Below are 25,207 nucleotides of genomic sequence, written 5' to 3' on the forward strand. Positions count from 1 at the left end.
ATTTAGGTTCAACCCCAAAAAAGCTTTATGTCATCAGCGCTATGCACAGTTATATCGGCACTTACACTAGGTACTACCGGATTAATGCTTCACCGAACCCACTTTTTATCCGCTCTTCTCTTCTTAGAGGGAATAATACTTGCAATATTTATCTAGTCGGGCGCTGCCCTGCGCCACGCGAGAGGATCCAGCTCCCGGGCAACTGCTCCCGCTTCCGGGGCACCACAAAACGGACAATGCACAGCAGTTGCAGAGAGGAGATGGGCCTGTGCCCAAGCAGCAGCCCAACTCGATTCAAACGTACTAGCCGGGATTCAAACCCAAGTCGGCGAACCGCTCCTCCCTGCTGCAGCTAGCGCTCAAAACCCGCCTTGCCACTACTGCTGTCCGCACCGCATCGCAGCTGCGCCCCGGACCCCAGGTGAACCGGCAAAGTGCCGCGAGCACCCGGGACAGCACCGGGACACCTAAACCGGCCAGCATGGCACTGCCCCCGAGGTGCACTCGCCTACACAGGTGGGGAGCGCCCGCATCCCGGCGGGTCCTGCAACAACGAGCTGCCCCCCCCACCATGGGAGCCCCTGCCATGGCCCCTGTACCCTGTGGGAGCTCCCGGGACATGGGGGGGGGGTTCTACGCTGCACTCACCGATGCCAACGACGCGCTAGCCCGACCAGGCCTGAGGATCCCAACAACAAGACTCGGATAGGCCACGCCTCTTCAAGACATTAACCACGCCCCTTTTAGAGCACCCCCAGTTTTTTTTCCCACTTAAAGCACTGAAAATTCCCTTGCCACCCATAAAACCCATACCCACCCTGCACCCTAAAAAACCCTTACCACACAGAAACCTACACCCACCCTAAACTCTAAAAATCACTTGCCACCCAAAAATCCTACCAATCCTAAAAAAAAGCTCATACCACCCAAAAGCCTATACCCACCCTAAACCCTAAAAAAATCCCTGCCACCCAAATACCCCTACCCACCCTAAATCTAAAAAGTTCAGTTGTCACCCAAAAACCCATACCCACCCTAAATCCTGAAAAATACCTTGCCACCCAAAAATCCATACCCATCCTGAACCCTAAAAATTCACTTGCCACCCAGAAACCCATACTCACCCTAAACCCTGAAAATTATTTGCCTCCCAAAAACCCATACCCACCCTCAAACCTAAAAAAAGCCACACCACTTAAAAAAATAAAAACACCCTAAAATCTCAAAAATTCCTTACCACCCAAAAACCCATACTCACCCCTAAACCCTGTAAATTCCCTTGCCACCCAAAAACCCTTACCCATGCTAAACCCTAAAAAATATGTGCCACCCAAAAACCCATACCCACCCTAAAAAGCTCCTATCACCTAAACCCTATATTCACAAAACCCTAAAAAATACCTTACCACCAAAAACCCATACCCACCCTAAACCATAAAAATTCCCTTGCCACCCAAAACCCTATAACTGCCCTAAACCCTAAAAATGCCCTTGCCACCTAAAAACCCATACCCACCCTAAACTCTGGAATTTACAGTGCCACCCAAAAACCCATACTCACCCTAAACCCTAAAAATGCCCTTGCCACCCAAAAAACCCACACCCACCCGAAAGCCTAAAAAATCCCTTACAACTCAAAACCTATACCCACCCTAAACCCTAAAATATCCCTTACCATTCAAAAACCCATGCTATGTCTATAATCACACACTATCTCTGTGGGGACCTGGGCAGGTCTATAATCACACACTATCTCTGTGGGGACCTCGACATCTCTATAATCACACACTATCTCTGTGGGGACCTGGGCATGTCTATAATAACACACATTTTCTTTGGCGACCCTGGTAATACTATAGTCACACACCATCTCTGTGGGGACTTGAACTTTCCTGTAATTACACGCAAGCTCTGTTTTGGCTTGAGCATCATCAGCTTTGCATTCTCTGTATGGGGCTTTGTGAATACTGAAAAGTAGTAAATTTAGACTTTTGTCTCCAAGTTTACCTTTGTGAAACTGAAAAGTAGAAAAGTTAGATTTTTGTCTCCAAGTTTACCTTTGTGAATCGGGCCCTATTTGAATAAGGATTTAAACACAATCATATTCATACACTATTTCTGTGTGTACTTAAACATTGCTGTAATAACACACTAACTTTGTGGGGGCTTGAAAAAAACGATAATAAAACACCATCATTGTGGGGACTTGAACATCACTATAAAAACATACCATCTCTGTGGGGACTTGAGCATTCCTGTAATCAAACGCAAGCTCTGTTTCGTTTTGAAGCACTAGGGGATGCCATGAGGCACAGGGTCAAGACTGATTTGCATATAGCAGGGTCTGAACTGGGGTGGCAAAGTGAGCTATAGAACAATGATGGATTAAACCCAGATCTGTGACTGGGGGTGAGTGACCGGTGACTGAAAGGTTTCAGCACTCTGTCCATTATCTCCTTGTGTTTGCGTCGACTTGAACATTATCAGCTTCACATTCTCTGTATGGGACTTTGTGAATATTGAAAAGTAGTAAAGTTAGACTTTGTCTGAATTTACCTTTGCGAATACTGAAAAGTAGTCAAGTTAAATTTTTTGTCTAAGTTTACCTTTGTGAATTGGGCCTTATTTTAATTTACAACTTACAACTCAAAACCTATACCCACCCTAAACCCTAAAATATCCCTTACCATTCAAAAACCCATGCTATGTCTATAATCACACACTATCTCTGTGGGGACCTGGGCATGTCTATAATCACACACTCTCTGTGGGGACCTGGGCATGTCTATAATCACACACTATCTCTGTGGGGACCTGGGCATGTCTACAATCACACACATTTTCTTTGGCGACCCTGGTAATACTATAGTCACACACCATCTCTGTGGGGACTTGAACTTTCCTGTAATTACACGCAAGCTCTGTTTTGGCTTGAGCATCATCAGCTTTGCATTCTCTGTATGGGGCTTTGTGAATACTGAAAAGTAGTAAATTTAGACTTTTGGTCTAAGTTTAAATTTGTGAAACTGAAAAGTAGAAAAGTTAGATTTTTGTCTCCAAGTTTACCTTTGTGAATTGGGCCTTATTTTAATGAGGACTTAAACACAATCACCTTCATGCACTATCTCTGTGGGGACTTAAACATCGTCATAATAACACTATTTGTGGGGACTTGAACTACACTGTAATAGCACACTATCTTTGTGGGGACTTAAACATCGCTATAATAACATGCCATCTCTGTGGGGACTTGAGCATTCCTATAATTACACACAACCTCTGTGTGGACTTGTACATCATTACCTTCACACTCTTTATAATGGGATTTAAGCTTTGAATGTGCACACTATTTCTATGGAGACTTCAACACAATGATCTTCACCCACTATCTCTGTAGGGACTTGAACATCTATTTTGGTAAAAATGTAAGCAGCTAATCAAGCTCTGGGTTCCAATTGACCATATTCCTTGGTTCTATTTGTTAATTTCTTTATGTGTTAGTTCCCTCATCTCCTGAGATTTTAAGCACTAATAAATAGGTTAAATAAAGCTTTAAGTGTCTTTCTTTAAGCAAGATATGATATTTTCTGGCACATTAACATAATCTGTGTTCAATGTATACCTCTAGTGTATATGCAGCAATTCTTATATGAATAAATTAAAAAGTTGTTTGTGTATATTGTTTATAAAATAAATAGCCATGTGCCTTCGACTGTCTTCAATCACAAATAGTGTTACAGACTAGGTCCCCACAAGGATGGTAGCACGTGCAAGTCCCCACAAGGATGGTGCTGTGCGCATGATTAAATAACAATATATTTGCAAATTTGAAGCAGGATCCTGTATCAGTAATTTTTTCTTAACATTTCAGTTATTAGTGTATTTTAAAAACATTGGGAAAGGTTAGTCCCCACAAGGCAGGTATTCACACATAGTCCCCACAAGGATGGTAACACGTGTATGTGTAAAAGTGTGTGTGTGTAAAAGTGTGTGTGTGTAAAAGTGTGTGGAGTATGTGGCTGTATGGGGTACTGTGTGCATATCTGAGAAGCTGTATGGGTGTGTGGCTGTGTCGGTGATTGAGTGTATGTGAAAGGCAGCATAGGTGAGTGACGGTATATGAGTGACTGTATGCATGAGTAAAAATGAGTGGATATATGGGTGCGTGCCTATGTCACTAGTTGTATAGGTGAGGGAGTAGGTGTTACTATTTGTATGAGTGGGTGTGTGTGTAACTGTTTGGGTGAGTAAGTGGCTGTGTGACTGATGGTATGGGTGAGTGTCTAGGTGTGTGAGTAGCTCTATGGCTGACTCACTAAGTGTGTGAGTACCTATATGGGTGTATCAGTGGATATGTCAATGGCTGTGTGAGTGGCAGCATGGGTGAGCAAGTTGAGGGTGTGTGTGAGTAGTATGTGGCTGTATGGGGTACTGTGTGCATATCTCAAGCTGTATGGCTGTGTCGGTGATTGAGTGCATGTGAAAGGAAGCATAGGTGAGTGACTGTATGCATGAGTGGATATATGGGTGTGTGCCTCTGTCACTAACTGTATAGGTGAGGGAGTATTTGTATGAGTGGGTGTGTAACTGTTTGGGTGAGCAATTGGCTGTATGACTGGCGGTATGGGTGAGTGCCTGTATCAGTGGATATGTCAATGGCTGTGTGAGTGGCAGTATGGGTGAGCAAGTGGAGGGGGGGGGGGGGGGAGAGGAGAGAAAGAGCGAGAGAGAAAGAGAAAGAGCGAGAGAGAAAGAGAGAGAGCCAGTGTTAGAAGTGGGGGGGAACGGAGGGGCACGGCGTGCCCCTACTTTTAAAAATTACGCTAGTCCGTTCCCCTACTTCTTGATTTAAATAAAGCGTCCCGGGACTGCCCTAATTCAGGCCCGGTTCTAGTAAGGGCTTGAAGGCAGGCGCGAAACGCCATGGGGCTCAAAGTGCTTCAAAGCCGCCCCCCCCCCCCCCCACACCTCCCCCGTCGTGTGTGTGCGCCCGGGCGCGCACACAGACAGTTTGAGATTATCGCAGCCTTCCCCGAGTACTTCACAGGTCTTTAAAAGACCATTTACATGTTAGCGAGGCTTTGTTTATTTTTTCACCCCTTCATCTCCAACAGGGGCATGGCGAAAGGCGACACATCCTTTCTTTGGCCGCGGTAACCTTTGCCTACTGTCCTGCTGCGTGGATATTCTTTTTCTATGCAGCGCAGGAGAAAAGAAGTTTGTTTATTTTGATTCACCTTTCCCAACCCCTGCAGCTGCTTATCACTTCAGGCTGTGACACTAAGATTGACTAATGGAGTAGGTAGGAGAATGTGTCACTATTTGTTTTTCTTTTTAAATTCTGCACAGGCGCAGCAGGACATGTACTTTGTGTGTGCTTAATTTAATCCGTTTTTATCATTATCATGGCCGATGCAGGACAACAATAAGACAATAAAAAATGCCCAGATAACGCTGGGGATTAATCATCCTGCTGGAGAGCAATCATTTCTCTGTTAGTAGTTAAGTGCAGATGAACTGTATTTTATGTGGAAGCTCAGTGGGTTACTGTCATTGTGACAGAGATCCTTGTGTTGCTTGCAGTTCAGAAGTTACAATCCTAACATAGGACAGTGACCAATGAACTGTCATCAAAGAGCTGTATGCAAACCTGAATGATATAGTTAGAACTTCGCGTTTTTTGTTTTGTGATATAGTTAGAACTTCCCCAGTCTTTCATTATTCTAATGTTGCTAAAATGAGTATCTTTGGGCAGATATACATTTTTATCAGTAAAGCCAACCCCTAACCACTGGAGTACTCTTTAAATCCTGAGTTTGTGCTTCTCCAGACCAAACCCTCTTAAAATAACTGCCCACCAGTATGGATGACATGTGATTCATACACCTTGTAATCCTCATTGGCTTATGTGACATTCCCTGTAGGCTGATTTACATACTTGTATGATTCGTTGTCTCTGTATAATGTGTGCGTGGTGTAAAGTACTGACACACACTACACTGAATTGAGTAGCGCTACACAAAAAATGAAATGCATATGAGAGAGGGGCTACATAAAGATGAGGGGCACTGTTGGAGGGTGGCAGTGAGGGAATCCGAGGAGGAGGTAGTGGGAGTGGCTATGGAGCGATGAGGGGCACTGTTGGAGGGTGGCAGTGAGGGAATCCGAGGAGGAGGTCATGAGGGGGAGGGGCTATGAGGAGATGAGGAGCACTTGTGGCGTATGGCAGTGATTATTGGTGTGGCGCCAAAAAAGACTTTCGCATCAGCGCTAAAGCCGGCCTTGTCATGGCCTTTCTGTTTTTGTTTATTTAATTAGCAGTCGGGTCATAAGGGCTACTGTGGAACATACTTTAAAGTGTGTGCTAATTATATTTACTGCTATATTCAATGTTTTAAGTTTGAAGGTGATTTTACTAATGTTTTTACCGGGAAAAATGAAAGTGGAGCCCGATGGTGCCTGATATGGGGCTGGGGCCCAAGGTCAGCTGTGAGATAAGGTGCAATGGAGAGGAGTAGTGGATAATCAAGCCTGTAAGGAAGTGCGTTGCGGAGTCTGGGGTCAGGTGGAGGTAGCAATGAAGAGGGATCCTCCATGAAGGCTCGAACAGAGGGAGCCCAAGTAGTGTCACTTGCCTGATACTACCACCTCAGAAACCTCCTCTTCCCATCAAAGGAAAATTACATAGAAAAAACAGTTTTTGAGAGTGATAATATTTAGAAAGAGATTTGGAAAAGAGTGCGATTTACTGGGCCTTGTAAGACTAAGAAGAGATAAAGGAGGGCCCGGAGGATTTGCAGTCTGGGTGTTGCTACTCCCAAGATAATTTTGAAAAAAAAACTATAGGGTCAAATACTGCATTTTATTTTCAACACCCCATTTTTACACAAATTCTCTCAAAAGCCATTACTGTGCCAAGACAACATCCCCAGGAGTTGACCACATTTTTTTTCAAGATGCACAATATGTTCCTCTCACAAGTAAATATTTACCTCCACTTTGCCAAGGCCTGTGTTTTGTCCTGCTTGCTCACATGTTCTCACTCAGGCTCACTACCCCCATTATTCATTCTCATTCACTTTCCCTTTTACTCAAAATTGCTCACTTGCACTAACTCTTCAACATTCGGTATCACATTCTCACTCACACCACTTTTTCCTACTCTGATTACCTCATTCTAACTTACAGTTTCACTTACTCTTCGTGACTCCTTCTCACTCACTTTCTCTCACTTTCATCAACATACACTCTTTCACTCATGCTCAGTTACATTCAGGCACTCAATCATTCACACCCACATTTACTTACTCGCACTCATTCTTCTTTGCAGGACACTTGAATACATATGTGCTATACTATGTTTGAGCAGCTAGCTGGCTGACATGAATAAGAATTATTTATTTATTTATCTCACTTGTAAAGCGCACTCACCTAACAGGCATCCTGGCGCTGACAATCAAGAGTGCACAATTTGTGGATAAGAAGGAGCCCTTGTGGGTTTCCGTGAGTCAGATCAGATTCTCTTGAAGAGTTCCTTTGTCTCTGAGCCCTGCTTAACACATGTGTACAGGAGGAGCCCTATGTTCATGTCCTCAATGTTTGAGACAAAAAATACTCATTGATTTCTGAACGAGAGTAAAAGCGTTAAGGTAACATGTCGTCCCTGCTTATATTTTGCATGCTTTACATAATCCTGCATTCCCTATGAGTATTTGCTTTTCCCAGAATGTTGTTACTTTTTTCCAGGCACTGCATAATTTGAAATGAGTCACATCCAGGTGCTTATAATGGGGCAGAATTGGGTTGTAGGTGAAGACCGTGCGAGTTTCACTCAGTGGGGCAGAAGGGTGTTCGGTGGGGATAGGATGTGGCATTATGGCCAGAGCTACCAAATTTGGAACTGGGGAACCTGGTTCAGCCTTCATGCCTTGTCCATCAGACCACTCCTGAGGGAGCACCCATGATAGACTTTAGAAGGCCCCACTAGACCTTAGAAGCCCTGGTCTCTTAGCACCAGCAGGTGAACCCTACCGGTGGCCAGTTGGGTAAACTTGAAGCCCTGTCCACCACAATTCATACCCAGGTTCACCACCAGTCTTGCGGGCAGGTCTACAAAGCAGCACACCCTAGAGCAGCAGTGGCTTTGTCACGCAGTAGTTTTCCTGCAATAATAAAAGTCTCCCACACAACCCCCACGGTTTTTGACGCATTCATAGATTAACAAGGCCTTGTAATCCTGGGAATGCGGCAAAATCTTGCGCTGCCCAGAGGAGGCATAACTAGGAGAAATATCTTTATTTCTCCTTGCTTTTTCCTCTTTCAAACTGTGCTTTATTCTGCAGCCCACATAGAAAGATGAAAAAGCCTCCCAAGATTGTTTTTGTACAGGAAGGTGCCCCTTCCTGCACAAAAACAATCCTGCATGCAAAGGAGGCACCCTTGCACCATGGGGCAAGTGTGCCTGCGTTGAAGCTAGGCTGTCGAAATGGCGCCAGTGCAGGGGGAAAAGACCGGAATGCACCATATTGGATAAATACGGCACATTCCCGCCCTTTCCCTGTGACGCAGGGCAGCGCAACAAAGTAACTTGCTGTGCTGCCCTGCGCCACCATTCCCATAAATATGTCCCTAAGCTCACAAATAGTAAATTGACCACACTAATTATCTGTGAAAGAGCATGTATTGATAAACACAATGAGCCACTGACCTTTTTCTTGGACCTTGTTGAGTTGCCAAGCACAGCAGCAGATCTAATCTTAGATACCTTACTTGCATGCTTAGAGAGACACGGTTTTACTGATGAGTATTTAAAAAGTCATTTGGTTCAGCTTGTAACAGATGGTGCTTCCAATATGATAGGTAGGAAATCCGGTGTGGCAACTCTTCTGAAACTGAAATATCCACAGTTGAGTGTATGGCACTGTGCTAACCACAAGCTGGAGCTTGCTGTGGGTGATATTTGTAAAGAAGTCGCAGGCATTAATCAGCTCAAATTTGTTTTTGATAAACTATATAACACCTACCATGCCTCTCCGAAAAATCAGAGAGAGCTTGGGGAATGTGCTCTGGAGGTAGAAGTAAGACTTCTGGCAATTGGAAAGGTGCTAGATATACGTTGGGTGTCCTCAAGTGAAAGATCTGTGAGAGCTGTTTGGAATAACTACAAAGGACTTATTAAACATTTCATGGAATCTTCCGAAGACTCAACGAGGAGTGACATTGAGCAGAGGAAATATGCTGGTTTAAACCGTTTATTAACCTCCCTGGTGTTTGTTGAAAATATGGGCATTTTATATGATGCTCTCACAGAATTGGGTGACCTATCCAGAAGGCTGCAGCGGCTTGATATGACCATATACGAGGCCGATCGTTCAATACAAATGCAGATTTTAGTGTTTGAATCAATGGCTGATGCACCTGGGCCCTTTGTTTGCTACTACTGCATTAGATGCTGCTGAACGGATGCAGTTTGCTGGTGTAGGACTGCAACAGAACAAAGGCTGTGTTAGCATCAATAGGGCACAGTTCTTTAGGAGCTTAGCAAATAACATGCGAAAAAGGATGACAATGTCTAATGCATCAAATGTTTCTAGATGCACAACCACAAACAATGATGAAATAGAATACAAAGAGTTAGTACATAGAATGAAACTCCTACAACCAGTTTATTGGCCAGATCCAGTAGACATCTTATACGGTGAGGGAGAATTACAAAACCTTTGTAGCAGGTTGCATGTATTTGATACCAGGCAGTACATCCTTGGTTTCAGAGAGTACAAACAAAATAAAAATTGCATCTCTGAAAGCCTGAAACAATTAATGCACATTATAAACACCTTTTGTACCTCAACTGCTGAATGTGAACGGGGCTTTAGTGTAATGAATGATGTGCTCACACCACTGCGGAACAGAATATCAATCAATCGTCTGTCTTCTACAATGTTCATAAATATCGTGGGGCCACCTGTCATAGAATTTAAACCTGAATTTTATGTTCAGAAATGGTTAGAAAAAGGGAGAAGTGCAGATGAAAGAAACTGCATGGCTCGGAGACAAATGGCTTATGATTCCACTTATAAGCGTATTTGGAATATTCTGTGATTGGAAACATGTCCCACATTGTAAATGAATTAAATATAAACAACTTATATATTAAACCTCAAATAAACATGTTTATTGATTCTTTGAATTAAATAACGTTATAAGCTGTAACTGGTCAGTGAAATGCCAAACGTTCAAAAATTGGTATGTTTTGCTATTTCTAGCCACACCTCCGACTCCGCCCACTAATCCAATCCTTGGGTTATTCCCGCCCCCTGAGTCTCCGCCCACAGTTCCCCTACTTTTTTTCCCCCCACTTCGACCACTGGAAAGAGCTAGCATCTTGACACGTTTTACAGGGTCAAAATGCAACCCATGGAGTAGGAGTAGAGCCAGCCGCAGGGAAGGTAAGTGCATTCTCCTTTCTTCTCTCCCCCCCCCCCCTTTTCTTTTTGTTGCTGTGTTTTTATTAACTTTAGAATCATTTGAGCTAAAATCTGCAGTCTATGCAGCAGATGATGGATTATAAGGCAAATCTATAATCATGTGAAAATCACAGCGGTCGGACAATTGAATAATTCCAATGCCCTGGTCTCAAGTAACATTATATAATGGCCTACACACTTATACAAGCCATTGTGTCTGTATATTATGCGTAGGATATAACGCACGCCAACACCCTACTTTACCCTACATACTTGGATTGAGTAGCAGTGTAAAAGAAATTAACTACACACGAGAGTGGGTCTGTGTAGAGACGAGGGGCATCATTGGAGAGTGGTACTGATTGAATGTTTGGAGAAGGACGTCTTTGGGGGGGGCAACAAATATTGGCACACCACCTGGCACCAGCACTAAAGCCAACCCTGTCATGGCCATAGCTATCATTCCTGCAGCCTGTGCAGTGCCCCAGGCCCTGAGGTAAAAGTGCTTTAGTGGATTGTGGGACAGGCTGGTAGGAAGGCATAGTCTATGAATGGAGAGATTTTATTTTAATCTGTGTTTCTGTAAAGTTTTTATTTAAAAATTTCCAGTTAATGGGACAAGGACTGCACAAGGAAAAATGCCTACAAAACATGACTGTTGTGCTCTAATCTCAGAATCTTCTAGTGTCACACTGTTACCTGCCAGACAAATGTTCCTGGCTGGAACCTTGGAAAGATTTCTCCTTTATTCTTTGATAAACAGCCTATTCTTAGCAGTGATTTTCTGCCTATATGTATGTATATAGTGTTTCAGTAGTGCAACCCTAACCAAAAGGCAGAAGAGCACTGTACAAGGTCCAAGACAAAATTTAAGTCTTGACAGTTGTGCCAAATCTTATAGCGATAAATTTACTAACATTTCACACAACACGGTGCAGTACGTGACGTAGCTATGCTGGATCTTATGAAAGAGAAACAATAGAGTAGTACTATATTTTCAAAGATATGGTGCATTGAGCTTGAGATTGAAAGGTCTGATATGCAGTTTTAAAGTTAACCCTCACATTAGATTTCTGTTCACTCCCTATTCAACCTCTTGGTTACCTTTTATCTATCTGTTCTCTCCTCTCCCCTACCTAGCTATTAGTCTTTGACTCTGTCCCTTATGTGCTTTCTCTTGATTCCCTCATCTTACCTTTTTCTCTTTTCAACCTTCTCTGTCACCCTCACCATCTTTCTGTATTTTTTTTAGGTCTCGCCTAGCGACGCAGCATATGCGCTACTTACCTTGGCGAGATCTATTGTTGTCGGTTTCTTGGCCAAAGGGGGACAGGACATGTGCACCCGCCCGGACAGGCGATGTGCACGTGTACGGCTCGGCTCCTGGCGTCCAGATCATCTCGTACAGGAGATGTGCATGCGCCTGGACAGGCACGAATCACGTCACCAAAGTGTATCAGCACACTTGTCTGTGAGGTGTGGGCTGCCTCAGACCTCAGCCAGCTAGTCACCTCGCAATAAAGTTAAGACTGTGGTTATGAAGAAGCATTCATGCGAAACACAGGCAGCGCCTCCCCAAAAAGCTTAGCGCTGGGGCACAAAGGCCTTTGAAATGGACACCGCCAAACAAACACAGGCCTGTTGGTGCGTCTTGGTGTACATGTACACAAGACTGTGGAGTACACAACCTGTCCGCGACATGCCCCAGGAGAGGACAAAGGGAGGTCTCTATCGTCAAGCTGCCGTTGTCAGGCAGAAGTCTAACTAGGAGACGAGGTTTAAAGGCCTAACCAGGGCTCAGACTGCGATCAGATTACCCTGTGAAGCAGCCAGGCTACCCCTGACCCCTAGGAGCGCGCCACCACGGGCGCACCAACTGTCATCCCATGTAAATAATTTGATAGGCTGGGGAGTACATGGAAATCTCCCAGTAAGTGAGGTAATCTGCTCCCTCGGAGGCCTAGGGTTGGCACTGGCAGTCCACAAAGGTAAACAGAGCCCTGGAGACTCTCTGCGGGCACAGGCACGCCACAAACTGCAATGCAACCCGTGGAAGAACTAAAGTCACCTTTAACAACAAAATGCATTCTGGAAGATGTAGTTTCATGTCACTTACAACTGAACAATTTGGACTAGTGCACCTGAAAACAAGGATGTGTAAAAGGAAAGCCCGGGACAGGTTAAGATGTCACCAAGACATCTGTGGACTTCAGAGTGAACCCTTAACAGGGTGTGCTGGCCTCACCCCAGACCATTTGGCAGCTGTTTATTGACGATGTTAAAAGCAGCTCGTTATCCGTGCCGCCTCTAGTCTGGGGCGCATGGAGGCTAGTACCAGCTCGCCATTTTTAGTAGTCCCAGTGCCCAACTGGGAAGTGAATTTTACAAAACTGTTGTAGATAGTCTGCCTCAAAATTCGGACACGGTTAAAATGGCATGGTGGATTAATGCACCTGCTGATGTGTACTTGCTTGCAAGCTGCGGGTCATAATTAGCATTATTAAAATGATTCCATGCGCAGTATGTGGCAGGTGGCTGCATCCCGCTGTGGAGGAGTCCAAGACTCCAAGCTGATATTGGCAGCTCGCGCCGCAGTCTGAGAATCCAGCGGGTAGGTGGAGGGGGGTGTGGAGTGTGTGTGGGGGGTTGACTATTAAGCGGATTGGACAGGTTATTGAACGATGGTCTGTCTGACCGCTAAGTACAACCCTATCATGAAGCTGTTGTACAGGAACCCACCAGCGTGTCACCACCCATAGGGGGCGCTCATACAAGCTGTGCATAACAAATACACCATGTACTGCTCGTGGGATCATGTTGAAGTTAATGGCTTGAGCAGGAAGATTCCAGCTATGTTGAAATTAGCTACGGAACGTGTGTGAAACGTTTGTTTTGTGTGTTTAAAATGTGTGTTGTTTAGAGCGTGTTTCGGTGTGTGAAGTGTGTTTAGGGTGTTAGTGTACACCTGCATATTGAAGCTTTACGTTTTGCGTGTGTACTGTATGTGCGTTGTTTTGCCTGTGCACGTGTGAATGTGACATGCCTTGTTTATTAGTTTGATATATCCATGTGTAAGTGCATATGTCTTTATGCAAAGCTTGCAACTGGCGTGTCTTTGTAATTCCTGTGTATGTAATATGTGCAAGATGCATGCACGTCCCTGGGTGAATGTGTAACATTGGTCTGAAAAACACAATACCCTGTATGTCCTTGACACATGGTGCTTCAAAGTACCTCTGTTTCCTCTCTGCACATCCCCCGTCTTTTAACGGTAAAGGAGTGTATGGTCTTGTGTGGTGAAGCTCTCACTTACCACACTCACTGCCCGAGAGAAGATTCCAAGGGCACTTATAGTTTGTTCACACCTCACTTCTTAAAATCATGGTTACTGCAGCATCCCACTCTAAAAATGATTCATGTTCCAATGATGGCATTTGGGAGTCGGTGATGACTGGGGCAGAGACGGGGAGTCTCAGGCGGAGAGCACAAGGGCCCAGGGCCTGCCCTGGTCAGATGGAAAGGGTAGCTAGCCACCCAGGTCTGTAGCCAGTCACCACTCATCTCCCCCAGATGCAGAAAGGCTATGGTAAAAGGGGTGCCATGTCTCCTTTAAGAGAACTTTGCTCATCCCCACTCTCTCAACCACACATGCAATTATCTGTAGCTAACAGGCTGGCTCAGTGAGCTGAACATTCACCGCTGCCAAATGCGGAGTGCTGGAGCTAATATCATGGCCCGGCAGACTCGGCCTTTCATGAGCTCGAGGAAGGTTAACTGTGTTATAATATCAGTTATTTAAAGCATGTAAAAATAGGAGAGGTATTAGGGGCCGCAGAACCAAATGGATCCTAAGGGCTTGTGGCCATCTGGTCCTATGAGCAATGCCTTGCAACGTGATTTTGCAATAGCAGCCAAACTCCCTTCATCCATTAACAAGCATTTACAATGTAACGGTCTCGGCATTGTTAAAGTTAGAGCTATTGGCATTGCTCAGGACAATGCCGTTTCTTTAAATGTTTTAAAAACAAAAACAAACAAAAATAATGTCATGAGCAATGCCAATAGCTCTAACTTTACCAATGCCGAGACCATTACATTGTAAGTGCTTGTTCTATAGCTCCGATTGCTCCAGTGATGTACTGTAACAGGGATGTTTGGGACTTGTCTGGAGAGAGCATTGTACCTGTAATAGCCATGTGTTTTCTTTTGCCCATATTAGTCGATTGGTTCGGGTACGTCTGTTTATAAAATGTACTTACGTGGGTAAGGTCGAGAATAATGGGCCCAATTAATATTGGCACTATAGGTGTGAAAAGTCAAACAGTTATCAGGTCAAGTCACAGTATTGTGCTAATATCGCCCCCACCCCCCAACTATGCGTGTTGATGATAAATCCACAAGGGCCTATCTCCCCCTCCCTTCTTCCACGTGTTACTTATAAACAGTCTCTCTTGGTCAGATCCGTTCATTAGTACCTCAGTCCATACAATGATGTTCCAGGGCTCTGGACCGCAGTACCACAGCCGGCGCGCACAGCCCACCCGAGCGGCAATGTCAAACACTCTAGGAAATTCACTTGGCCGAGGGCAGCAGGGACCACAAGACCCGCACAATCCTGTTTACTCAAACTTAACGCTTCATGCAGTTAATTGACATAGATAAACATACCTCGACGGGGCTCCGGTCTCTTAAACAGAATGACAAGGGGGTGGCCACGCCATGCCGCCTCCCGTCGCCGGTGGGCGCAGGACGGCCCCCCGTGCGCATCCTGTGCCGCAGGGGGAAGAGGCAGCGCTTTATGATCAAGTTGACTTCTAGCGCCTCCCCCTCGTTAGCGGCTGCGGATCTTGGCGTGTTGCACCCTGGGCTTGGTAGTCCCCCACCAGGGTGGTGTGTGTAATAACTGGAGCGAGATGCAGGTAACAGCAGGCAGCAATGGACCCTGGGACTACGGTCCCACCAGGGATTACAGAAAATCACGCTGTGGCCCCAAACGTCAGCAGGATCAAAAACCAAGGCAGCAAAATGAACATATGAACGTTGCAAGTTTGGCAGCCAGAATATGAAGCATTTACAATGCAATGGTCTCGGCATTGGTAAAGTTAGAGCTATTGGCATTGCTCATGACATTATTTTTGTTTGTTTTTGTTTTTAAAACATTTAAATACACGGCATTGTCATGAGCAATGCCAATAGCGACCCTCACGAGCACGCGAGGAGACAAGCACGGGAGGAGACAAGCATGCATGGGAGGAGATGGGGTGAGCATGGGACGAAATGGGGTGAGCAGGAGAGTAGACAGAGTGAGCAGGAGAGGAGACTGGGAGAGCAGGGGAGGAGGCTGGGAGAGCAGAAGAGGAGAAGGGATGGGCAGGGGAAGAGAAGGGGGGTCAGGGGAAGAGAAGGGGGGCAGTGGAGGAGACCGGGTGAGCAAGGGAGGGACAGCGTGAGCAGAAGAGGAGACGAGATGAGCATGGGATGAGACAAGCATGGGAGGATATGGGGTGAGCAGGGGAGGACATGGGTGAGCAGGGGAGGAGCTAATGAGAAGATGGGTGAGCAGGGGAGGAGACGGGGAGAGCAGGGTAGGGTAGGAGACTACATAGGTATGCACTGACTGCGTTGTTACCGCCCAACACCCAGTGAGCGGGAAACCCGAACAGGCGCCGTTACTGCTCCACTCACAAGGGGTGCTGTTCAGACACGTAAAACAACGCCTGCTGCTAGAGATTTGCCAGCAGCGCCGACATTTAAAGGACGCAACTAGTGCTGCACGGCGGACGACCTCATTCCAAGCGCTATCTGGACGCCCAGCTTTTGGAACCGGGGCCTCCGGCCTCCCCCGAGGCGCCTAAAGAGGGTTAGAGGCGTGTCGAGGCCCCTCATCATCCCGCCGTTTAAATCGTGTTATTCTGGACAAGCCTAACGAAATCTGGTTACAAGGGCAGCGTGACCGAACCCCAAGAAGCTGCCACCTCTCTGGGGAGACCTTACACAAGCTGTGATGTGTGGCTTGATGGCCGCACCACTCCACCCCACCACCCACAGAACTGGGCTTCTGTGGCACCCGCGGCAGATTGTGAGCTGTTCACATGCAAATACCATCATGACACCGAGAGGCCGAGAGGGGCACCGGTGCTGCACGCTCGGGATAGGGGTAGCAACCTGGTGGTCCCGGGCTTTGGGAGCGGTACTCACCGACGAGGCCTCGAGGGGCGGAGGCTGCTCCGCTGGAAGGCTGGGACGGTCCTGCCGACACACGCAGGCCCACGACTTCGCCGATGAAGGATCCCGGGACTTCTGCCAAGCGCGCTGCAGGGGAACCTTGGCCGGAAGTGATCGGCACTGCGGGGGCACGCTTTTCTCCACGGTGAGCACCAGCGGGGGAGAGCGGGCGTGTGAAGCTCCTTGTAACAAGGAGGAAGCTGCGAGCTGGACGAACCTGATGCAGGACACCACCGCCTTTCTCCGAGGCACAGCAGAAATGCCTCAGAGAAACGCAGTGGCATTTTCGGATTCGGGGGCGTGTTTGTCTTTTCTCTCCTCCAGCCATTGACTGGAGGAGAGAATGAGACTTCTTGCAAAAAACACCCCCCCGATCCGAAAAGGACGGGGCCTGATCGGAATGACTGACCTCTTCTCCAATGGCTGGCCAGCATTCAAGAGGCCAGCCAATAGAGAACAGGGGAGAAGAGGGGCGGGTTCAAGCCCCTCTTCTCCAAGTCATTAAATCTCCGACTTCCGGTTCTTCCTTTCGGCAGACCGGACGTCCTCGACCTAAAAAGTGTCACAAGCGCCGTGAATCACTGACAAGAGTCAGCACCTTTAGCTGTACCGTAGACAGTCTTTCAAAGTCCCATAAAACCATGCGGAACAACTAAGCCAGAACCGCTCTGTTGATCAAGGACCCCGCCTAAAAGATTAAATGGACTGTAGATTTGAATGTTAGGTCTAGAAACAGACAACCATCACCCTGATTTTACTGCGTTATTTTTTTTATGGTATGTTTATTAACAAGTTTTCTTCTTTTCAAGGAATGACCCTAACTTTATACCGACCCATCCTGCACACCACCTCCCATGAACTTAGCCATGGCTGCTTGACTAATCTACCCTGGATGCTTTCGAGATGCAACTTTCCATCACAAGCCCAGTATCCTGCATCCTGTTCCTCAGGGCATCGGTGCCATCTCACAGTTAATACCGCCTGTGGTAGAAGTGGGCGGGATCGCAAGGGCACGGCGTGGCCTTCTTTTTTAGATTTAACACAGTCTGTTCCCCTACTTCTTTATTTTAGACATGCGTCTCAGGACGGCAGAAATGGTCCGAATGTAAAAAATATTGTGTGATCGTCCAGCCCTGCGTGTTGCACATTAAGGAAGGCATCTGCAGTTGCCACAACTTCCTCCCCCTTCCCCTTTGTGTATGGGGGCAGGAGCCTGCAAAGCAACACTGTAGGAGCAATCAGTCAGCACACGAAAACGGCTACCTTTGGTGGCCCTGCTGCTAGAGTGTGATTTACACCTCCTTTACTGAGGAACGCCCTGCCTGCCCCCACTGTGACCAAAACAATGGTCACATCAGGATGCATTTTAGGCACAACCCTTGACTTCATCCGCCCTTTATTTTCAGGCTCACACAGACTGACGACGCCACTAGGAAAGGAAAAGAACTCCAATGTAGAATTCCTGGCAGACTATGCCCAAACCTTGGTACTTTTAAAAAAAAGAAATAAATAAAAAAAAAAGCATTTACAATGCAATAGGTCTCGCATTTTCAAAACTTTGACCTTTTGGTATTGTAAATGACAATACCTTTTATTATTGCAGGTTTTTTAAGCATAAATAAAAGGCATTGTCATTTACAATGCCAATCGCTCAAAATCCCGCAAATGCGAGACCTATTGCATTGCAAATTATTGTTTGCTCTTTTTTAGGCCTGGGTGGTAAATTCCGTTCCGCTCGCGGAATTTGCGGAATTCGCGTAATTTCGCGTTCCGCGGAGAACGCGAAATTGCTCAAAAGTCTGCTTTCCGCGATTTCGCGAAAGTTTTACTTGTTCGCGTTCTCAAAAGCCGTGTTCGCGAGATATTTCTCCCCGAGCACGCAAACAGCAATTGCGAACAGGAAAAAAGCATCACGAACAAGCAATTCCGCGTGTTCGCGGAATTTCTGCGTGTTCGCGGAGATTTTTTACCGTTTCGCGGAGATTTGCGTAACGCAATTACGCAAATTCCGCCCACCCCTACTCTTTTTCTCTGCTCCATATTCTTCTAATGTCATCTTTTCTGTTTTTACCATCTTTTCTTTCCCTCAGCTGGCAGGCCCTCACTTCCTTAACTCAGAGACACACAGAGAGAGACAGACGCACAGAGACAGACGCAGAAACAGATGCACACACAGAGACAGACACACACAGACAGAGACACAGGCAGAGACACACAGGCAGAGACCCAGACACACAGAGACAGACAGACATGTGTGTGTATGTTGTGTCTGGTGACTCAGTGGACTAATACATCCGCTGCAGGCACCTGTGTCCAACCTCATGGTAACAGTTTTTTTTTTTACTCTAGCCCCGCACCTCCACTGACCCCGCCTCCACAGATGCGGCCCTCGGCCACAAACCACACTCTAAATTTGGCCCCCGAGAGAAAGTTTGTGAGTACCCATACACTATCTCCTCAGGCGAGGGACGTGGGTGCACCGTTTCTTCAGAGGTGCTAAGCATCCTCTTGGGTGTCTCCGTTCTCCCCGGTTGCATCAAATTCCACTGTGGTGGTTTATGGGGCGGTCCTGCTTCCTGTCTATTGTGGCTCCCTTGAGTTTGTGTGCAGCGAGAGTTATGTTGCCTAGGTATGGATGGGTTGCAGGAAACAGCGTCATTGTGTTTCTACATGCTGGCTATGGAGTCCACGTTGGAAGGTGCTGCGGGGGTGCCGACTTGAGCTGCGCTACGGTTGTTAATTGATGAGGCTGTTGAGGCTGCGAGCACGGGAGCATCTTGCTAAGTTTCCAAGGCCCTGTGCTGTGCTGGATCTTGATGACCCTGTAGATGAAGAGGGGAAGTGCAGTTTCTTTGTTCAGGGAGCTGAGCTTTCTGGTCTGTTTGATCATGTACAGGACAATTTGGGATTGTCTGCGCCTGTGGATCAGGTGGAGGATGATTTCTTTGCCGAGTATCACCGTCCTGACCCAGCCTCTTTGCCCTTGCACAATGCAGTTCGCAAGATGCTGGCCCATGAATGGAAGGAAATTGCCAATGCTGCTTTCCCTTGTTTTTTTGCCAAACGCTATGTGTTGGAGGGGTTATCGGAGGAATTCCCTTAAACTGTTAAGGTGGACAATCTGGTGTCTGGCCTATCTTCCCAGGGCATGGTGCTTTCGGATGACGCCTTTCCTTCCGACCCTTTGGATAGGAAGGTGGAAGGGGCAGTTAAGGAGTCTCATGCTGCCTCAATTTTTCCTACAGGGCTACCACCTATATCAATTATATGGTTCAGTCCCTTCTGAAGGATTTCCAGGCCCTGGTCTGAAGGGTGGATACTTCCTCGCTTTTGGCTCTGATGGAACTCTAGGTCAGCTATTTGTCGGATATCTCTTTAGATAACCTGTGTTCTGCTGCAGCAGCTTTAGGGGCCTCCAATGTGGCTCATCGGGGTACCTGGATGCCGGCATGGAAGGCAGATACCTCCCAGAAGTCTTTTCTCTTGAAATTGCATTTTGATGGTTCAAAGGTGTTTGTTCCCCACCTTGAGGAGATGGGGAAGCAGTTGGCCGAAATTCGGAATCGGATGGCTCCCGTTCATCCTCCTTCCCGGGGGCGTGGTTTTGGTTATCGCTGTGCCTTTGCTTTTCCTCAGGCAACGGGCAGGGGCACTGGCCAGCCCTTCCGAGGCATGGGTCATGGCCGGAGGGCCCCTGGTGGTGACAAATCTCGGTCCTAGTGCTCCTGCTTCCTCAGCTCCATCTTCAAAGCAGTGACTGTTAGCCTCCTCAGTTGGTGGTCATCTTCACTTCTTTTGTCACCAGTGGAGGGTGTTTTGGATGCATGAGCAGTTCAGACAGTGACCTCCAATTACCAGATAGAGTTTTCCTCCTGCCCTGGCCAGGTACTCAAGAACACTCCTCTGCTCCGGAATCCTGTGAAGAGAGCGGCCTTGTAGAATGGTGTTCTGCTTGTTTTGGAGAAGCCTGCTGTTGTCGAGGTTCCACCTCTGGAGCCAGATCTGGGATATTATTCCATCCTTATTCTGGTGCAGAAGAAGGACACTGCAGATTTCCACCCTGTGTTGGACCTGAAAGGGGTGAATCGGATCATTCCTTCAGCTGGTGCCTCAGGGGAGCTTCCTCGCCTCCATCGACCTGATGGACGCCTACCTGCATGTTGTCATCCATCTGGTGGATCATTAGTTTCTGCGCTTTGCAGTGGGTTCACAGTACTACCAGTTCCAGGTGCTTCCTTTTGACCTTGCATCAGCGCCAAGGGTTTTTACGAAGCTCTTGGCCCCACTGGTGGGTATTCTCCATTCAAGGTATTCAGGTCTATCCTTACATTGACAATTGGCTGATTGTCTCTTTATTTTTCTCATGCAACAGAGGAGGTGCATCGGGTCTGGCGTCTTCTTGAGCCTTTTGGGTTTCTCATCAACCAGAGGAAATCCTCTCTGCGGCCCTCTCAGTCTCTGAAGTTCATCAGGGCCTCTTCTGGCTGGATCTAGGTATGGTGTTCCAGTCTCGGGAATGACAATAGACTCTCTTCCAACACCTTTTCTGGGTTCTGTCCCAATCTCAGGTGTCCACTCATCTCTAGCTGCGGAGTCAGGAGGAGATGGCCTCTATTCTGCACATGCTTCCCTGGCCCGTTCCCATTTGTATCCCTTCTGCGTCATCTTCTGTGCACTGGGATACAGTTTCTCAGGCTTTCGAGCTGCTCATTCCGGTGACCGATGATAACCTGAAGTCTCTCCAGTGGTGTTTGTCCCCTCACAATCTGTCTCAGGGCTTTATTCTCGATCCTCCTCACTCGGTGGTCCTGTCGAACGATGCAAGTGCTGTGGAGTGGGGGTGGTTCTGGGCCCAGGGCAAGTGTTCCCATGTCAGGGCTCTCCAGTCCTCAAACTGGAGGGAATAGATGGTGGTGTGGCAGGCACTTCATTGGTTCACTCCTCTCCTTAGGAACCGCCCTGTCTATGTTCAGACCAACAACCAGATTGTTCGTACCTATATCAACTGGCAAGGGGGGATGCGCTGCTCTCTGCTTCTCCTTCTCCGTAAGATCGGTCTGTGGGCTGAGAGGAATTTCCTCTCTCTCTCAGCAGTCTATCTTCCAGGGATGGAGAATAGGCCTACAGATTCTTTGAGCAGGGTGTTCCCCTCACCTGTGACTATGTCAGTCGCCTCTTCTCTTTCAACAGATTCTCTCCAGATCCAGCCTTCCTTGGCTTGATCTGTTTGCCTCAGAGGAGACTACCCTTTTCCCTCTATTTAGCAGTCTGATTCCCTCAAGGTTGGCCTGGGCAATATATCCTTTCTCCATCCTGTGGTCCTAGGGGCTCTTTTTGCCTTTAACCCATTTACCTTGATTTCCAGGGTCTTCAGAAAGATTCAGGTGGACCGGGTGGTGGTTCTTCTGGTATCCCGGAATGGCCTTGGATGCTGTGGTTTCTTCTTCTTTGGCGTTTGGCCGTGTGTCCCCACTAGAGGTTCCCCATGCATCCCTCTCCCCTGCTTACTATTCTTCTCAGCTCATCCTGTCTCCTGTGCCTTCGGCTGGGGGTATGGCACTTGAGAGGCTGACCTTGTTGACTCAGGGTTGTTCACTTGAAGTGGCCCCAGCACATCCAATTGTCTCGCAGGCCTTCGACCCTGAAGTCTTACAGTCATCATTAGAAGAACTTTAACTCCTGGTGCCAGGGGCTGAGCGTGTCCTGTTTCCTGTGATCCTGTCAGGGCATTGGATTTTTTGAAGGATGGGGTTGTGATGAGTTTGACAGTCTCCACCCTCTGTGCCCAATGGGAGGCCATTCTAGCTTTCATGATCTCCGATGTGGCTTCTGTGTCTCCCTTGATGAGGTGCCGGTTGTGGAGCTTTTTGCTTCAGCGCCCTGTCTCCCGCTCTCTGGTCCCCGCCTAGGATCTTTCTTTGATGCTTCACGCTCCAACTGGTCCTCCTTTTGAACCCTTGGTATTTGTTGACCGTAAGTTTCTTTCTGCTAAGGTTCTTTTTTTGGTGGCGGTTTCTTCTGGCCGCAAGGTTGGTGAGCTTGGGGCTTTGTTGGCTTCTCCCTCCTTTTTGCGTTTCGGTCCAGATACAGTGATTTTGCACCTCAGTCAGTTTTATTCTGCTCAAGGTCTTGTCTGTCTTCTACTTTCAGGAGGATATTGTCCTTCTGGTGTTTTATCCTGCTCGTTCTACTCCTGAGGAGGAGGTTCCCCATTCTCTGGATGTGTTGAGGGCTCTTCACATCCATCTGGATCGTACCAGTGGGTTTTATCAGGTTGATTCCTAGTTTATGTATGGTCTCTCTGGGAGGGGCATCAAGACCTTTGTCCACTCTTACTCGTTGGATGAAGTGTGCTGTGATCTTGTCTTACGAGGTTGAACGCTTTTCTCTTCCCTCTTCTGTCGAGGGGCGGTCAACTAGGGATGTTTCCTCCTCCTGGGCGATGTTTAAGGGAGCATCTCTGCCGGACATTTGTAATGCTGCTACAATGGCCTCCCCCCACACTTTTGTTTCACACTACTGTCTTTAATTGGGAATGGCGGCTTCCTCTGATTTTGGCACTCATGTTTTATCTACTGTGTATAATCTGATTTGTTTTGTTTTTTACATTAAATATCAAGTATCTAGTATCATCCTTAGTTTCTGTGTGCATCGATCACCATGCGCTTGGGTATGCGCTCATGGATAAGGAATCGGACGGAAAGGGGAAACATTGGTTACATCGCTGTGTTTACACCGCAATACCTTTACAACGCGGGTACTACAACACAAGTCATTACAATGACTTGCGCTGGATGGCGCTCTAAGCTAAGGAATAGTATGATTTACTATTCCAACACCTTCCCTACTGTAACGTAGGCTGGAGTTGTAATAATAAATTATACTATTCCTAAGTCCAGCGCCCTCCAGCGCAAGTCGTAACGACTTGCGATGTAATGGCAGCGTTGTAAAGGTATCGCGGTGTAAACACCACGATGTAACGTCGTATATTCGATGGAAAGATGAACCAGGAGGTAATGCCTGGTTACTCACAGGCAATCTCCATTACTCCAAGTCCTGGTTTTCCCGTTCCCTTCCTAGGCTCGTCCCTCCCTCCTCGATTTCTGGTTCTGGTGATTGTTTTTGCTTTTTGTGGTCTTTGAGTTTTTGGGGGTATTTTCAGGCTGTCAGGGTGACGTACTTCCCCCTTTATGCCTGCTGGGTAGGCAGCACGATATTGGGGGAAGTATTTTGACGTGAGCTAGGTAAAACGTTCTGTGGAGCAGACTCGTCGCTTGTGGATAAGGATTGGAACAGGAAGACAGAACTCAGAGTAATGAAGATTACCGGTGAGTAACCGAGCATTTCCCTCTTTTTCACACTGTCTAATAGGGCTACTGCTTGTGAACTCTAAGTCTATGTTCAGGATGCTTCTGGCACTATTATTCATGGTACAGGGTAGAATTGTGAAATATGCCTCTTATATCCCCTGTCAAATTCTGCTTGGAGTGTATAGGTTTACAAGTTTTTTCATCTTTAAATCTCTCCAGCTATTTGTGAATGCTCAACACTCCAATGTGTAATAAGAACTAAAGAACATAAACCCATTTTGGTTTGCACTTCTTTCAGCTGTCTATTTTGTAATCACGCAACCTCCTCAGAAATTAACGTTTGTTCTGAATATGGACCCTTTGTCCTGAATTTTTACTGTCGCTGTCCAGAATTTTCCATGTTGCCAGTTGGTCACCCTAGTGCCACTCCCCATTCATAATGAAAAAAAGCGCTATGAGGCGAGCACCGTTGGTTTCGTTGAAGCGCCCCTCTCCGCGTGTTGCCTCACACCTTTCTTCCCGCCAGCAATAAAAATGCAATGACATTATTAAACAAGCATTTGCAATGCAATAGGTCTCGCATTTACACAAGTTTGAGCTATTGGCATTGTAAATGGCAATGCCTTTTATGTTTAGGTTTTTAAAATATAAATAAAAGGCATTGTCATTTACAATGCTAATAGCTTAAACTCTCTGAAATACGAGACCTATTGCACGGTAAATGCTTGTTGTTTAATGGTAAACCAAAACAATACTCAGTTTTAGACTGAATAATTTGGATACTGTTTATTTCACAGTGACTGGCTATGGCCTCCAAAGATATCTGCAACCGTATGGCTGTCTGATCTAACAAGATGTTAAAGTAATTTTGGCTTCTAAAACTCCGATTCTCTGTAAAATAGTATATCTATACATGCTCTGTAGAAATACTGCATGCGCTTTTTCATTGTGTAAACATATTCGTGAACAATTAATAGCGCATAATACAAACAGTTTTTGGGCATTTTATGAGTTCATTGCTACCAAACGAACCCCATTACGTCTTCCTTAGAATAATGGCAGATCAAACCCTTCAAGGATTGACACTTATGCCTTGAACGATAGATACATTAAGCTCTTTGAAGTGGCCATATATCAAATTGAGCGCTTTTACCAGGATCTTAACCTGCCATCTGCAAGAAGCACATGGAGCTCTGAAAAAAGTAT

At 46.6% G+C, this 25,207-nt stretch overlaps 1 protein-coding gene across 1 annotated transcript in view; it reads right to left on the reverse strand.

Moving 5' to 3' along the window:
• The window catches only part of LOC146811922 (uncharacterized), a 232,925-nt gene extending 217,682 nt beyond the window's left edge, over positions 1-15,243 (reverse strand). The window contains exon 1 of the mRNA XM_085614542.1: positions 15,135-15,243. The gene's annotated coding sequence lies outside the window, so the exon portion shown is untranslated. The remainder of the gene's footprint in view (positions 1-15,134) is intronic.
• Between the last annotated feature and the right edge of the window lie 9,964 nt (positions 15,244-25,207).

This window comes from Triturus cristatus, chromosome 7, assembly GCF_964204655.1.
Source record: "Triturus cristatus chromosome 7, aTriCri1.1, whole genome shotgun sequence".
NCBI lineage: Eukaryota > Metazoa > Chordata > Amphibia > Caudata > Salamandridae > Triturus > Triturus cristatus.